Source organism: Pseudophryne corroboree, unplaced genomic scaffold, assembly GCF_028390025.1.
Source record: "Pseudophryne corroboree isolate aPseCor3 unplaced genomic scaffold, aPseCor3.hap2 scaffold_280, whole genome shotgun sequence".
Classification (NCBI taxonomy): Eukaryota; Metazoa; Chordata; class Amphibia; order Anura; family Myobatrachidae; genus Pseudophryne; species Pseudophryne corroboree.
Window position 1 is genome coordinate 369253 of NW_026969463.1, and position 14175 is coordinate 383427.

Here is a 14175-nt window from a genome sequence, read left to right on the forward strand (position 1 = left end):
TATCCTCTCATCTGTTTTTCATTGAATATTGTTTTGATCTGTTATTTGGACTGATCTGCAGAGGATTTAGATTGGGCTGACAACTTTTTGCGCCAGGAATTTACACTACTGTGTTTTAATAAAGTTTGTGTACATTGAGCCATCAAAAAACAAAGGTTTCACTATCTCACTCTCACTCAAAAAAGTCCGTATTTCGGAATATTCCGTATTTCGGAATATTTGGATATGGGATACTCAACCTGTATAAACATACTTTATTAAATAACACCTCAAACTATCATACCCAGGATTCAAACCTATAACCTGTTGAATTCTAATCAAACACCCTACCCATTGAGCTACTTGATCCTGCATCTATTCTAACCTCCAAAAACAGATTCAGTTGCATTTTCCAGCGTGTTTTGTTTGCGCCTTTGCAAATGTCTTACATCGACAAACTTATTTAGTACTATTTTGCAAATAGGGTTACATTGTCGCAACATTGTGTTCCCTAATTGCTTGATTTTTTTAAATGTAACAATTGATAAAGACACCTGATAATTGCTCTGTGGAGTCTTATTTTGTGTCTACTTCTTATCTACATTTAATTCCCTACCTCTAATCAAGGCATTTTTAAATGCTGGGGGCAGCCAGGACGTGAGGCCTACCTAGACTTTAGATCTGAATTTGAATGTACTTGTGAACTAACTTAATTTCCTACTTCTAAATTCATTCCTAAATTCACTACTTACATTAATCCTGTGGTTGGGCATTTTGAGCCTTCAATTGTGGGCATTGTTTTGTGTCCAGACCAGCAGCTGGTGGTGTGCATTTGCTGGAAAGGCATCGAAGACCTCCGATATGCTGCATCTCCTGATGTGTATCTCCCTCAAGTGGCTGTCAGCAAATGCATGCTAGACACCCCATTCCAAGCTGATTGTGACATCACGGAACATGCATCATAGAACAGGCATGCTAGAATATGGGTCTTCAACCTGCGACCCTCCAGCTGCTGTGGAACTACATATCCCAGCATGCCCAGCCTCAGTTTTAGCATACCTTAATAGCAAAACTGTGGCAGGGCATGCTGGGATGTGTAGTTTCACAGCAGCTGGAGGGCCACAGGATGAAGACCCATGTGCTAGAGCCAAGCCGCAGGTACATTGAATGCTAGCAAGCTGAATGTTTAAATCCTTTTTGTTCCGCAGCATTCCAATGCGGAAGATTCCATGGAACCAGAGATTATTCCATTGAGAAGGACATGCTGCCTGGATGACTGCACTGTGCAAATTAAATCACGGAGCCAGTTGGCTTGTGGGTGGCTCTGGTGACTGGGTGGTTGGGTGGGCGGTGTGTCGGAGGTGGAGCACATGCAAATGAATGTGTATCATCCAGCTAGTGAGAGTGAAAACTCATGCAGGAGTGTGCCTGCTTGTCAGTGTGTTATGCACCTTGCCAGGCGTCAAATCTACATGGAGCAGCTGGAGGGGACAAGAGCAGGTTTGCAAAATATAGATAGAAGAGCATATATGCTGGCGCATTCTCCATGATTGTGTCAGCTTATGTTTTGGTGCACTGCACTTTCCTTCACTAAGTTTTAGCCATTTTGGTTAAACGCAAGTGTAGTTGCTTCTCGCCCTTTTGGCTGTGATCTTGTATCGTGGTTGAAGAGTCTGCTGGAGGGATTGTTTTCTTCATTGGCGAGAGATTGAAGATATTCCAGGATGGAAGGCTTGGGAACACTATCCGTTTTTCAGTTGTGGAAGAGTTGAAAGACCGGATTGGACTACATTCTATAGTAAAGTCTTTGTATTTATTAATCCTCCCTTTATATGTGTCTGTCTTTCAATAAAGCTTCGGGCTTGTGATTCCCTCACCCTCTTACACTCCACACCCATAGCCTTATTAACTGTTGTATTATTGTATTGTTTAAATGTATAGTGCAGTTCATGATTTATAGTGTAGGCTGGCCTGTACTGTAGTTCTTGAACTGTACTATACCGACAGCATTTGTATTGTGTTTTGGCTGTGCTGCAACACGGTACTTATGTGTGTAATGTTTATGTATGTTTTTTTGCTTCTTTATGTCAATAAAGACTGCTTTTTCAATCCAATATCTGAAAACAATCAATGTTTATCTTTGATGGCAATAGAAGTGGTATGATATTTGCTGCTTTTGAAAGGCAATATCTGATATGTCCCCTATCTGGGAACCATATATTAAATGGCTTTTCAGAAAAGGGAGATGGGAGAAGAGCTTTCAGTACTTGTAGGACCGATGCACATTTCCTATTCTAGCCTCCAAAAACAGATTCAGTTGCATTTTCCAGCGTGTTTTGGATGCGCCTTTGCAAATGTCTTACACCGACAAACTTATTTAGTACTATTTTGCAAATAGGGTTACATTGTTGCAACATTGTGTTCCCTAATTGCTTGATTTTTTAAATGCAACAATTGATAAAGACACCTGATAACTGCTCTGTGGAGTCTTATTTTGTGTCTACTTCTTATCTACATTTAATTCTCTACCTCTAATCAATGCATTTTTAAATGCTGGGTGCTGCCAGGACGTGAGGCCTACCTAGACTTTAGATCTGAATTTGAATGTACTTGTGAACTAACTTAATTTCCTACTTCTAAATTCATTCCTAAATTCACTACTTACATGAATCCTGTAGTTGGGCATTTTGGGACTTCGATTGTGGGCATTGTTTTGTGTCCAGACCAGCAGCAGGTGGTGTGCATTTGCTGGAAAGGCATCGAAGACCTCCGATATGCTGCATCTCCTGATGTGTGTCTCCCTCAAGTGTCTGTCAGCAAATGCCTGCTAGACACCCCATTCCAAGCTGATTGTGACATTACGGTACATGCATCATAGAACAGGCATGCTAGAACATGGGTCTTCAACCTGCGACCCTCCAGCTGCTGTGGAACTACATATCCCAGCATGCCCTGCCTCAGTTTTAGCATACCTTAATAGCAAAACTGTGGCAGGGCATGCTGGGATGTGTAGTTTCACAGCAGCTGGAGGGCCACAGGATGAAGACCCATGTGCTAGAGCCAAGCCGCAGGTACATTGAATGCTAGCAAGCTGAATATTTAAATCCTTTTTGTTCCGCAGCATTCCAATGTGGAAGATTCCATGGAACCAGAGATCCTTCCATTGAGAAGGACATGCTGCCTGGATGACTACACTGTGCAAATTAAATCACGGAGCCAGATGGTTTGTGGGTGGCTCTGGTGACTGGGTGGTTGGGTGGGTGGTGTGTCGGAGGTGAAGCATATGCAAATGATTGTGTATCATCCAGCTAGTGAGAGAGAAAACTCATGCAGGAGTGTGCCTGCTTGTCAGTGGGTTATGCACCTTGCCAGACGTAAAATCTACATAGAGCAGCTGGAGGGGAAAAGAGCAGGTTTGCAAAATACAGATAGAAGAGCATATATGCTGGCACATTCTCCATGATTGTGTCAGCTTATGTTTTGGTGCACTGCACTTTCCTCCACTAAGTTTTAGCCATTTTTGTTAAGCTCAAGTGTAGTTGCTTCTCAGCCTTTTGGCTGTGATCTTGTATCGTGGTTGAAGGGTCTGCTGGAGGGAGGGATTGTTTTCTTCATTGGCGAAAGACCAAAGATATTCCAGGATGGAAGGCTTGGGAACACTATCCGTTTTTCAGTTGTGCAAGAGCACAGAGGTCGGATTGGACTACATTCTATAGTAAAGGATACCTTTCTATTTATTGCCCCTCCCCTTATATGTGTCTGTGTTACAATAAAGCTTCGGTCTTGTGATTCCCTCACACTCTTACACTCCACACACATAGCCTTATTAACTGTTGTATTATTGTATAGTTTAAATGTATAGTGCAGTTCATGATTTATAGTGTAGGCTGGCCTGTGCTGTAGTTCTTGAACTGTACTATACCGACAGCATTTGTATTGTGTTTTGGCTGTGCTGCAACACAGTACTTATGTGTGTAATGTTTATGTATGTTTTTTTGCTTCTTTATGTCAATAAAGACTGCTTTTTCAATCCAATATCTGAAAACAATCAATGTTTATCTTTGATGGCAATAGAAGTGGTATGATATTTGCTGCTTTTGAAAGGCAATATCTGATATGTCCCCTATCTGGGAACCATATATTAAATGGCTTTTCAGAAAAGGAAGATGGTAGAAGAGCTTTCAGTACTTGTAGGACCGATGCACATTTCCTATTCTAGCCTCCAAAAACAGATTCAGTTGCATTTTCCAGCGTGTTTTAAATGCGCCTTTGCAAATGTCTTACATCGACAAACTTATTTAGTACTATTTTGCAAATAGGGTTACATTGTTGCAACATTGTGTTCCCTAATTGCTTGATTTTTTAAATGCAACAATTGATAAAGACACCTGATAACTGCTCTGTGGAGTCTTATTTTGCGTCTACTTCTTATCTACATTTAATTCCCTACCTCTAATCAAGGCATTTTTAAATGCTGTGGGCTGCCAGGACGTGAGGCCTACCTAGACTTTAGATCTGAATTTGAATGTACTTGTGAACTAACTGAAATTCCTACTTCTAAATTCATTCCTAAATTCACTACTTACATGAATCCTGTAGTTGGGCATTTTGGGACTTCGATTGTGGGCATTGTTTTGTGTCCAGACCAGCAGCAGGTGGTGTGCATTTGCTGGAAAGGCATCGAAGACCTCCGATATGCTGCATCTCCTGATGTGTGTCTCCCTCAAGTGGCTGTCAGCAAATGCCTGCTAGATACCCCATTCCAAGCTGATTGTGAAATCACGGAACATACATCATAGAACAGGCATGCTAGAACATGGGTCTTCAACCTGCGACCCTCCAGCTGCTGTGGAACTACACATCCCAGCATGCCCTGCCTCAGTTTTAGCATACCTTAATAGCAAAATTGTGGCAGGGCATGCTGGGATGTGTAGTTTCACAGCAGCTGGAGGGCCACAGGATGAAGACCCATGTGCTAGAGCCAAGTCGCAGGTACATTGAATGCTAGCAAGCTGAATATTTAAATCCTTTTTGTTCCGCAGCATTCCAATGCGGAAGATTCCATGGAACCAGAGATCCTTCCATTGAGAAGGACATGCTGCCTGGATGACTACACTGTGCAAATTAAATCATGGAGCCAGTTGGTTTGTGGGTGGCTCTGGTGACTGGGTGGTTGGGTGGGTGGTGTGTTAGAGGTGAAGCACATGCAAATGATTGTGTATCATCCAGCTAGTGAGAGAGAAAACTCATGCAGGAGTGTGCCTGCTTGTCAGTGGGTTATGCACCTTGCCAGACGTCAAATCTACATAGAGCAGCTGGAGGGGACAAGAGCAGGTTTGCAAAATATATATAGAAGAGCATATATGCTGGCACATTCTCCATGATTGTGTCACCTTATGTTTTGGTGCACTGCACTTTCCTCCACTAAGTTTTAGCCATTTTTGTTAAGCTCAAGTGTAGTTGCTTCTCGGCCTTTTGGCTGTGATCTTGTATCGTGGTTGAAGGGTCTGCTGGAGGGAGGGATTGTTTTCTTCATTGGCGAAAGACCAAAGATATTCCAGGATGGAAGGCTTGGGAACACTATCCGTTTTTCAGTTGTGCAAGAGCACAGAGGTCGGATTGGACTACATTCTATAGTAAAGGATGCCTTTCTATTTATTGCCCCTCCCCTTATATATGTCTGTGTTACAATAAAGCTTCGGTCTTGTGATTCCCTCACACTCTTACACTCCACACACATAGCCTTATTAACTGTTGTATTATTGTATAGTTTAAATGTATAGTGCAGTTCATGATTTATAGTGTAGGCTGGCCTGTGCTGTAGTTCTTGAACTGTACTATACCGACAGCATTTGTATTGTGTTTTGGCTGTGCTGCAACACAGTACTTATGTGTGTAATGTTTATGTATGTTTTTTTGCTTCTTTATGTCAATAAAGACTGCTTTTTCAATCCAATATCTGAAAACAATCAATGTTTATCTTTGATGGCAATAGAAGTGGTATGATATTTGCTGCTTTTGAAAGGCAATATCTGATATGTCCCCTATCTGGGAACCATATATTAAATGGCTTTTCAGAAAAGGAAGATGGTAGAAGAGCTTTCAGTACTTGTAGGACCGATGCACATTTCCTATTCTAGCCTCCAAAAACAGATTCAGTTGCATTTTCCAGCGTGTTTTGGATGCGCCTTTGCAAATGTCTTACACCGACAAACCTATTTAGTACTATTTTGCAAATAGGGTTACATTGTTGCAACATTGTGTTACCTAATTGCTTGATTTTTTAAATGCAACAATTGATAAAGACACCTGATAACTGCTCTGTGGAGTCTTATTTTGCGTCTACTTCTTATCTACATTTAATTCCCTACCTCTAATCAAGGCATTTTTAAATGCTGGGGGCTGCCAGGACGTGAGGCCTACCTAGACTTTAGATCTGAATTTGAATGTACTTGTGAACTAACTTAATTTCCTACTTCTAAATTTATTCCTAAATTCACTACTTACATGAATCCTGTAGTTGGGCATTTTGGGACTTCGATTGTGGGCATTGTTTTGTGTCCAGACCAGCAGCAGGTGGTGTGCATTTGCTGGAAAGGCATCGAAGACCTCCGATATGCTGCATCTCCTGATGTGTGTCTCCCTCAAGTGGCTGTCAGCAAATGCCTGCTAGATACCCCATTCCAAGCTGATTGTGACATCACGGAACATACATCATAGAACAGGCATGCTAGAACATGGGTCTTCAACCTGCGACCCTCCAGCTGCTGTGGAACTACACATCCCAGCATGCCCTGCCTCAGTTTTAGTATACCTTAATAGCAAAACTGTGGCAGGGCATGCTGGGATGTGTAGTTTCACAGCAGGTGGAGGGCCACAGGATGAAGACCCATGTGCTAGAGCCAAGCCGCAGGTACATTGAATGCTAGCAAGCTGAATGTTTAAATCCTTTTTGTTCCGCAGCATTCCAATGCGGAAGATTCCATGGAACCAGAGATTATTCCATTGAGAAGGACATGCTGCCTGGATGACTGCACTGTGCAAATAAAATCACGGAGCCAGTTGGCTTGTGGGTGGCTCTGGTGACTGGGTGGTTGGGTGGGCGGTGTGTCGGAGGAGCAGCTGGAGGGGAAAAGAGCAGGTTTGCAAAATACAGATAGAAGAGCATATATGCTGGCACATTCTCCATGATTGTGTCAGCTTATGTTTTGGTGCACTGCACTTTCCTCCACTAAGTTTTAGCCATTTTTGTTAAGCTCAAGTGTAGTTGCTTCTCAGCCTTTTGGCTGTGATCTTGTATCGTGGTTGAAGGGTCTGCTGGAGGGAGGGATTGTTTTCTTCATTGGCGAAAGACCAAAGATATTCCAGGATGGAAGGCTTGGTAACACTATCCGTTTTTCAGTTGTGCAAGAGCACAGAGGTCGGATTGGACTACATTCTATAGTAAAGGATACCTTTCTATTTATTGCCCCTCCCCTTATATGTGTCTGTGTTACAATAAAGCTTCGGTCTTGTGATTCCCTCACACTCTTACACTCCACACACATAGCCTTATTAACTGTTGTATTATTGTATAGTTTAAATGTATAGTGCAGTTCATGATTTATAGTGTAGGCTGGCCTGTGCTGTAGTTCTTGAACTGTACTATACCGACAGCATTTGTATTGTGTTTTGGCTGTGCTGCAACACAGTACTTATGTGTGTAATGTTTATGTATGTTTTTTTGCTTCTTTATGTCAATAAAGACTGCTTTTTCAATCCAATATCTGAAAACAATCAATGTTTATCTTTGATGGCAATAGAAGTGGTATGATATTTGCTGCTTTTGAAAGGCAATATCTGATATGTCCCCTATCTGGGAACCATATATTAAATAGCTTTTCAGAAAAGGAAGATGGTAGAAGAGCTTTCAGTACTTGTAGGACCGATGCACATTTCCTATTCTAGCCTCCAAAAACAGATTCAGTTGCATTTTCCAGCGTGTTTTAAATGCGCCTTTGCAAATGTCTTACATCGACAAACTTATTTAGTACTATTTTGCAAATAGGGTTACATTGTTGCAACATTGTGTTCCCTAATTGCTTGATTTTTTAAATGCAACAATTGATAAAGACACCTGATAACTGCTCTGTGGAGTCTTATTTTGCGTCTACTTCTTATCTACATTTAATTCCCTACCTCTAATCAAGGCATTTTTAAATGCTGGGGGCTGCCAGGACGTGAGGCCTACCTAGACTTTAGATCTCAATTTGAATGTACTTGTGAACTAACTGAATTTCCTACTTCTAAATTCATTCCTAAATTCACTACTTACATGAATCCTGTAGTTGGGCATTTTGGGACTTCGATTGTGGGCATTGTTTTGTGTCCAGACCAGCAGCAGGTGGTGTGCATTTGCTGGAAAGGCATCGAAGACCTCCGATATGCTGCATCTCCTGATGTGTGTCTCCCTCAAGTGGCTGTCAGCAAATGCCTGCTAGATACCCCATTCCAAGCTGATTGTGAAATCACGGAACATACATCATAGAACAGGCATGCTAGAACATGGGTCTTCAACCTGCGACCCTCCAGCTGCTGTGGAACTACACATCCCAGCATGCCCTGCCTCAGTTTTAGCATACCTTAATAGCAAAATTGTGGCAGGGCATGCTGGGATGTGTAGTTTCACAGCAGCTGGAGGGCCACAGGATGAAGACCCATGTGCTAGAGCCAAGTCGCAGGTACATTGAATGCTAGCAAGCTGAATATTTAAATCCTTTTTGTTCCGCAGCATTCCAATGCGGAAGATTCCATGGAACCAGAGATCCTTCCATTGAGAAGGACATGCTGCCTGGATGACTACACTGTGCAAATTAAATCACGGAGCCAGTTGGTTTGTGGGTGGCTCTGGTGACTGGGTGGTTGGGTGGGTGGTGTGTTAGAGGTGAAGCACATGCAAATGATTGTGTATCATCCAGCTAGTGAGAGAGAAAACTCATGCAGGAGTGTGCCTGCTTGTCAGTGGGTTATGCACCTTGCCAGACGTCAAATCTACATAGAGCAGCTGGAGGGGACAAGAGCAGGTTTGCAAAATATATATAGAAGAGCATATATGCTGGCACATTCTCCATGATTGTGTCAGCTTATGTTTTGGTGCACTGCACTTTCCTCCACTAAGTTTTAGCCATTTTTGTTAAGCTCAAGTGTAGTTGCTTCTCGGCCTTTTGGCTGTGATCTTGTATCGTGGTTGAAGGGTCTGCTGGAGGGAGGGATTGTTTTCTTCATTGGCGAAAGACCAAAGATATTCCAGGATGGAAGGCTTGGGCACACTATCCGTTTTTCAGTTGTGCAAGAGCACAGAGGTCGGATTGGACTCCATTCTATAGTAAATGATACCTTTCTATTTATTGCCCCTCCCCTTATATGTGTCTGTGTTATAATAAAGCTTCGGTCTTGTGATTCCCTCACACTCTTACACTCCACACACATAGCCTTATTAACTGTTGTATTATTGTATAGTTTAAATGTATAGTGCAGTTCATGATTTATAGTGTAGGCTGGCCTGTGCTGTAGTTCTTGAACTGTACTATACCGACAGCATTTGTATTGTGTTTTGGCTGTGCTGCAACACAGTACTTATGTGTGTAATGTTTATGTATGTTTTTTTGCTTCTTTATGTCAATAAAGACTGCTTTTTCAATCCAATATCTGAAAACAATCAATGTTTATCTTTGATGGCAATAGAAGTGGTATGATATTTGCTGCTTTTGAAAGGCAATATCTGATATGTCCCCTATCTGGGAACCATATATTAAATGGCTTTTCAGAAAAGGAAGATGGTAGAAGAGCTTTCAGTACTTGTAGGACCGATGCACATTTCCTATTCTAGCCTCCAAAAACAGATTCAGTTGCATTTTCCAGCGTGTTTTGGATGCGCCTTTGCAAATGTCTTACACCGACAAACTTATTTAGTACTATTTTGCAAATAGGGTTACATTGTTGCAACATTGTGTTCCCTAATTGCTTGATTTTTTAAATGCAACAATTGATAAAGACACCTGATAACTGCTCTGTGGAGTCTTATTTTGCGTCTACTTCTTATCTACATTTAATTCCCTACCTCTAATCAAGGCATTTTTAAATGCTGGGGGCTGCCAGGACGTGAGGCCTACCTAGACTTTAGATCTGAATTTGAATGTACTTGTGAACTAACTTAATTTCCTACTTCTAAATTTATTCCTAAATTCACTACTTACATGAATCCTGTAGTTGGGCATTTTGGGACTTCGATTGTGGGCATTGTTTTGTGTCCAGACCAGCAGCAGGTGGTGTGCATTTGCTGGAAAGGCATCGAAGACCTCCGATATGCTGCATCTCCTGATGTGTGTCTCCCTCAAGTGGCTGTCAGCAAATGCCTGCTAGATACCCCATTCCAAGCTGATTGTGACATCACGGAACATACATCATAGAACAGGCATGCTAGAACATGGGTCTTCAACCTGCGACCCTCCAGCTGCTGTGGAACTACACATCCCAACATGCCCTGCCTCAGTTTTAGCATACCTTAATAGCAAAACTGTGGCAGGGCATGCTGGGATGTGTAGTTTCACAGCAGCTGGAGGGCCACAGGATGAAGACCCATGTGCTAGAGCCAAGCCGCAGGTACATTGAATGCTAGCAAGCTGAATGTCTAAATCCTTTTTGTTCCGCAGCATTCCAATGCGGAAGATTCCATGGAACCAGAGATTATTCCATTGAGAAGGACATGCTGCCTGGATGACTGCACTGTGCAAATAAAATCACGGAGCCAGTTGGCTTGTGGGTGGCTCTGGTGACTGGGTGGTTGGGTGGGCGGTGTGTCGGAGGTGGAGCACATGCAAATGAATGTGTATCATCCAGCTAGTGAGAGTGAAAACTCATGCAGGAGTGTGCCTGCTTGTCAGTGGGTTATGCACCTTGCCAGACGTCAAATCTACATGGAGCAGCTGGAGGGGACAAGAGCAGGTTTGCAAAATATAGATAGAAGAGCATATATGCTGGCGCATTCTCCATGATTGTGTCAGCTTATATTTTGGTGCACTGCACTTTCCTCCACTAAGTTTTAGCTATTTTGGTTAAACGCAAGTGTAGTTGCTTCTCGCCATTTTGGCTGCGATCTTGTATCGTGGTTGAAGAGTCTGCTGGAGGGATTGTTTTCTTCATTGGCGAGAGACTGAAGATATTCCAGGATACAAGGCTTGGGAACACTATCCGTTTTTAAGTTGTGGAAGAGTTGAAAGACCGGATTGGACTACATTCTATAGTAAAGGATATCTTTGTATTTATTAATCCTCCCTTTATATGTGTCTGTCTTTCAATAAAGCTTCGGGCTTGTGATTCCCTCACCCTCTTACATTCCACACCCATAGCCTTATTAACTGTTGTATTATTGTATTGTTTAAATGTATAGTGCAGTTCATGATTTATAGTGTAGGCTGGCCTGTGCTGTAGTTCTTGAACTGTACTATACCGACAGCATTTGTATTGTGTTTTATCTGTGCTGCAACACAGTACTTATGTGTGTAATGTTTATGTATGTTTTTTTGCTTCTTTATGTCAATAAAGACTGCTTTTTCAATCCAATATCTGAAAACAATCAATTTTTATCTTTGATGGCAATAGAAGTGGTATGATATTTGCTGCTTTTGAAAGGCAATATCTGATATGTCCCCTATCTGGGAACCATATATTAAATGGCTTTTCAGAAAAGGGAGATGGTAGAAGAGCTTTCTGTACTTGTAGGACCGATGCACATTTCCTATTCTAGCCTCCAAAAACAGATTCAGTTGCATTTTCCAGCGTGTTTTGGATGCGCCTTTGCAAATGTCTTACATCGACAAACTTATTTAGTACTATTTTGCAAATAGGGTTACATTGTTGCAACATTGTGTTCCCTAATTGCTTGATTTTTTAAATGCAACAATTGATAAAGACACCTGATAACTGCTCTGTGGAGTCTTATTTTGTGTCTACTTTTTATCTACATTTAATTCTCTACCTCTAATCAAGGCATTTTTAAGTGCTGGGGGCTGCCAGGACGTGAGGCCTACCTAGACTTTAGATCTGAATTTGAATGTACTTGTGAACTAACTTAATTTCCTACTTCTAAATTCATTCCTAAATTCACTACTTACATGAATCCAGTAGTTGGGCATTTTGGGACTTCGATTGTGGGTATTGTTTTGTGTCCAGACCAGCAGCAGGTGGTGTGCATTTGCTGGAAAGGCATCGAAGACCTCCGATATGCTGCATCTCCTGATGTGTGTCTCCCTCAAGTGGCTGTCAGCAAATGCCTGCTAGACACCCCATTCCAAGCTGATTGTGACATCACGGTACATGCATCATAGAACAGGCATGCTAGAACATGGGTCTTCAACCTGCGACCCTCCAGCTGCTGTGGAACTACACATGCCAGCATGCCCTGCCTCAGTTTTAGCATACCTTAATAGCAAAATTGTGGCAGGGCATGCTGGGATGTGTAGTTTCACAGCAGCTGGAGGGCCACAGGATGAAGACCCATGTGCTAGAGCCAAGCCGCAGGTACATTGAATGCTAGCAAGCTGAATATTTAAATCCTTTTTGTTCCGCAGCATTCCAATGTGGAAGATTCCATGGAACCAGAGATCCTTCCATTGAGAAGGACATGCTGCCTGGATGACTACACTGTGCAAATTAAATCACGTAGCCAGTTGGCTTGTGGGTGGCTCTGGTGACTGGGTGGTTGGGTGGGTGGTGTGTCGGAGGTGGAGCACATGCAAATGATTGTGTATCATCCAGCTAGTGAGAGAGAAAACTCATGCAGGAGTGTGTTTGCTTGTCAGTGGGTTATGCACCTTTCCAGACGTCAAATCTACATGGAGCAGCTGGAGAGGACAAGAGCAGGTTTGCAAAATATAGACAGAAGAGCTCTCCAGCCTAGTTTGCTGTCTGTTTCCACTTCTCTTTTCTTGAGCCGCTCCCTTCTATGCCCTTGCGCACTATCCTGACTTCTCCCGTCTGCTTACTTTGTGCCTTCCAATGCACAATGCAAACTGCAGGTAGTGCTGCAGGGCCCACACCCTTTTTCTTGCCTTACAGAGCAGCTCTGGAGCTGTTACAGTGCCCAGCTGCTGCAAGAAATCAGCTTGAATGCTTCAGGGGCTGGGGCATAGCCAACATGAGCCCCACACCGAAGGAGGGTGGAGGTGTTTAATGCGAACTAGGGGTCATCCAAGCGCCGCAAAAGGCCGCCATGCCCTGCACGCCCCTTTTCTCTTTTCATATGCAGATGAGGGTTAAAGCCAACTTTGACCCACTGCTTGGATGGCATTACCATATGCAAATCAATCTGCTGCAGGCCTTCCCCCAGGAATGCTTGCACTAGTTGTTGCATTTGGTTTGTTGTTTGGGGGTGCTTCAGTATTAGGCAGCCTTCTGCCCTCCCATGTTCATCTGAAAATATGTGTTCTCCCTGCAGTTGTTGTCCCCAGATGAGAGTTCCCTTGTGCTGCCTCAGTTGAATCTCCTTTACTTGACAGAGATGTGCCTGAGCAGCGGCCCTCTCCAGCCCTATCCCAAATCATACTTATCTTGCATAGGAGATTCCATGGTCATTAAGATTGTTCTCCCAGGGTGAGGTTCATTCATTGCATTCTGGGTATGCTGACCCCTGTGATTTCCCCAAATGTGGGAAACTTGACTGCATGATTTGTAGTAGTGGGGGACTGTGTTTGTGCTTTCCTCTGGTCAGCTCTGGTAAAAGTCAGATTTCTTTGTCTCAGATCTTCCTCTAGCCTTGTTCTTCTTTTGAGAGTTCCCTTGTGCTGCCTCAGTTGGATCTCCTTCACTTGACAGGGGGGTGCTTGAGCAGCGATCCTCCCCAGCTCTAGCCCAACTCCTACTTACCTGCCAGGTGAGATACTATGATCATGAAGGTGCTTCTCCCAGGGCAAGGCTCACCCATTGCACTCTGGGTGTGCTGCTCCTGCGATTTCCCCAAATGTGGGACACTTGACTGCATAATTTGTGTTTCCCCTGGTCGGCTCTCGTATAATTTTGATCTCTTTGTCTCAGGTCTCTTTCCAGCCTAGTTTGCTGTCTGTTTCCACTTCTCTTTTCTTGAGCCGCTCCCTTCTATGCCCTTGCGCACTATTCTGACTTCTCCCATCTGCTTACTTTGTGCCTTGCAACGCACAATGC

At 43.0% G+C, this 14175-nt stretch overlaps 1 non-coding gene and 1 pseudogene across 1 annotated transcript; both read left to right on the forward strand.

The window, feature by feature from the left end:
• The first annotated feature begins 13557 nt into the window (after positions 1-13557).
• On the forward strand, positions 13558-13721 carry LOC135014325 (U1 spliceosomal RNA). Its single transcript, XR_010212867.1, has one exon. It is a non-coding gene; the product is annotated as a U1 spliceosomal RNA (small nuclear RNA).
• Positions 13722-13873: 152 nt separating this feature from the next.
• Positions 13874-14015, forward strand: LOC135014401 (U1 spliceosomal RNA; annotated as a pseudogene).
• The last annotated feature ends 160 nt before the right edge of the window (positions 14016-14175 follow it).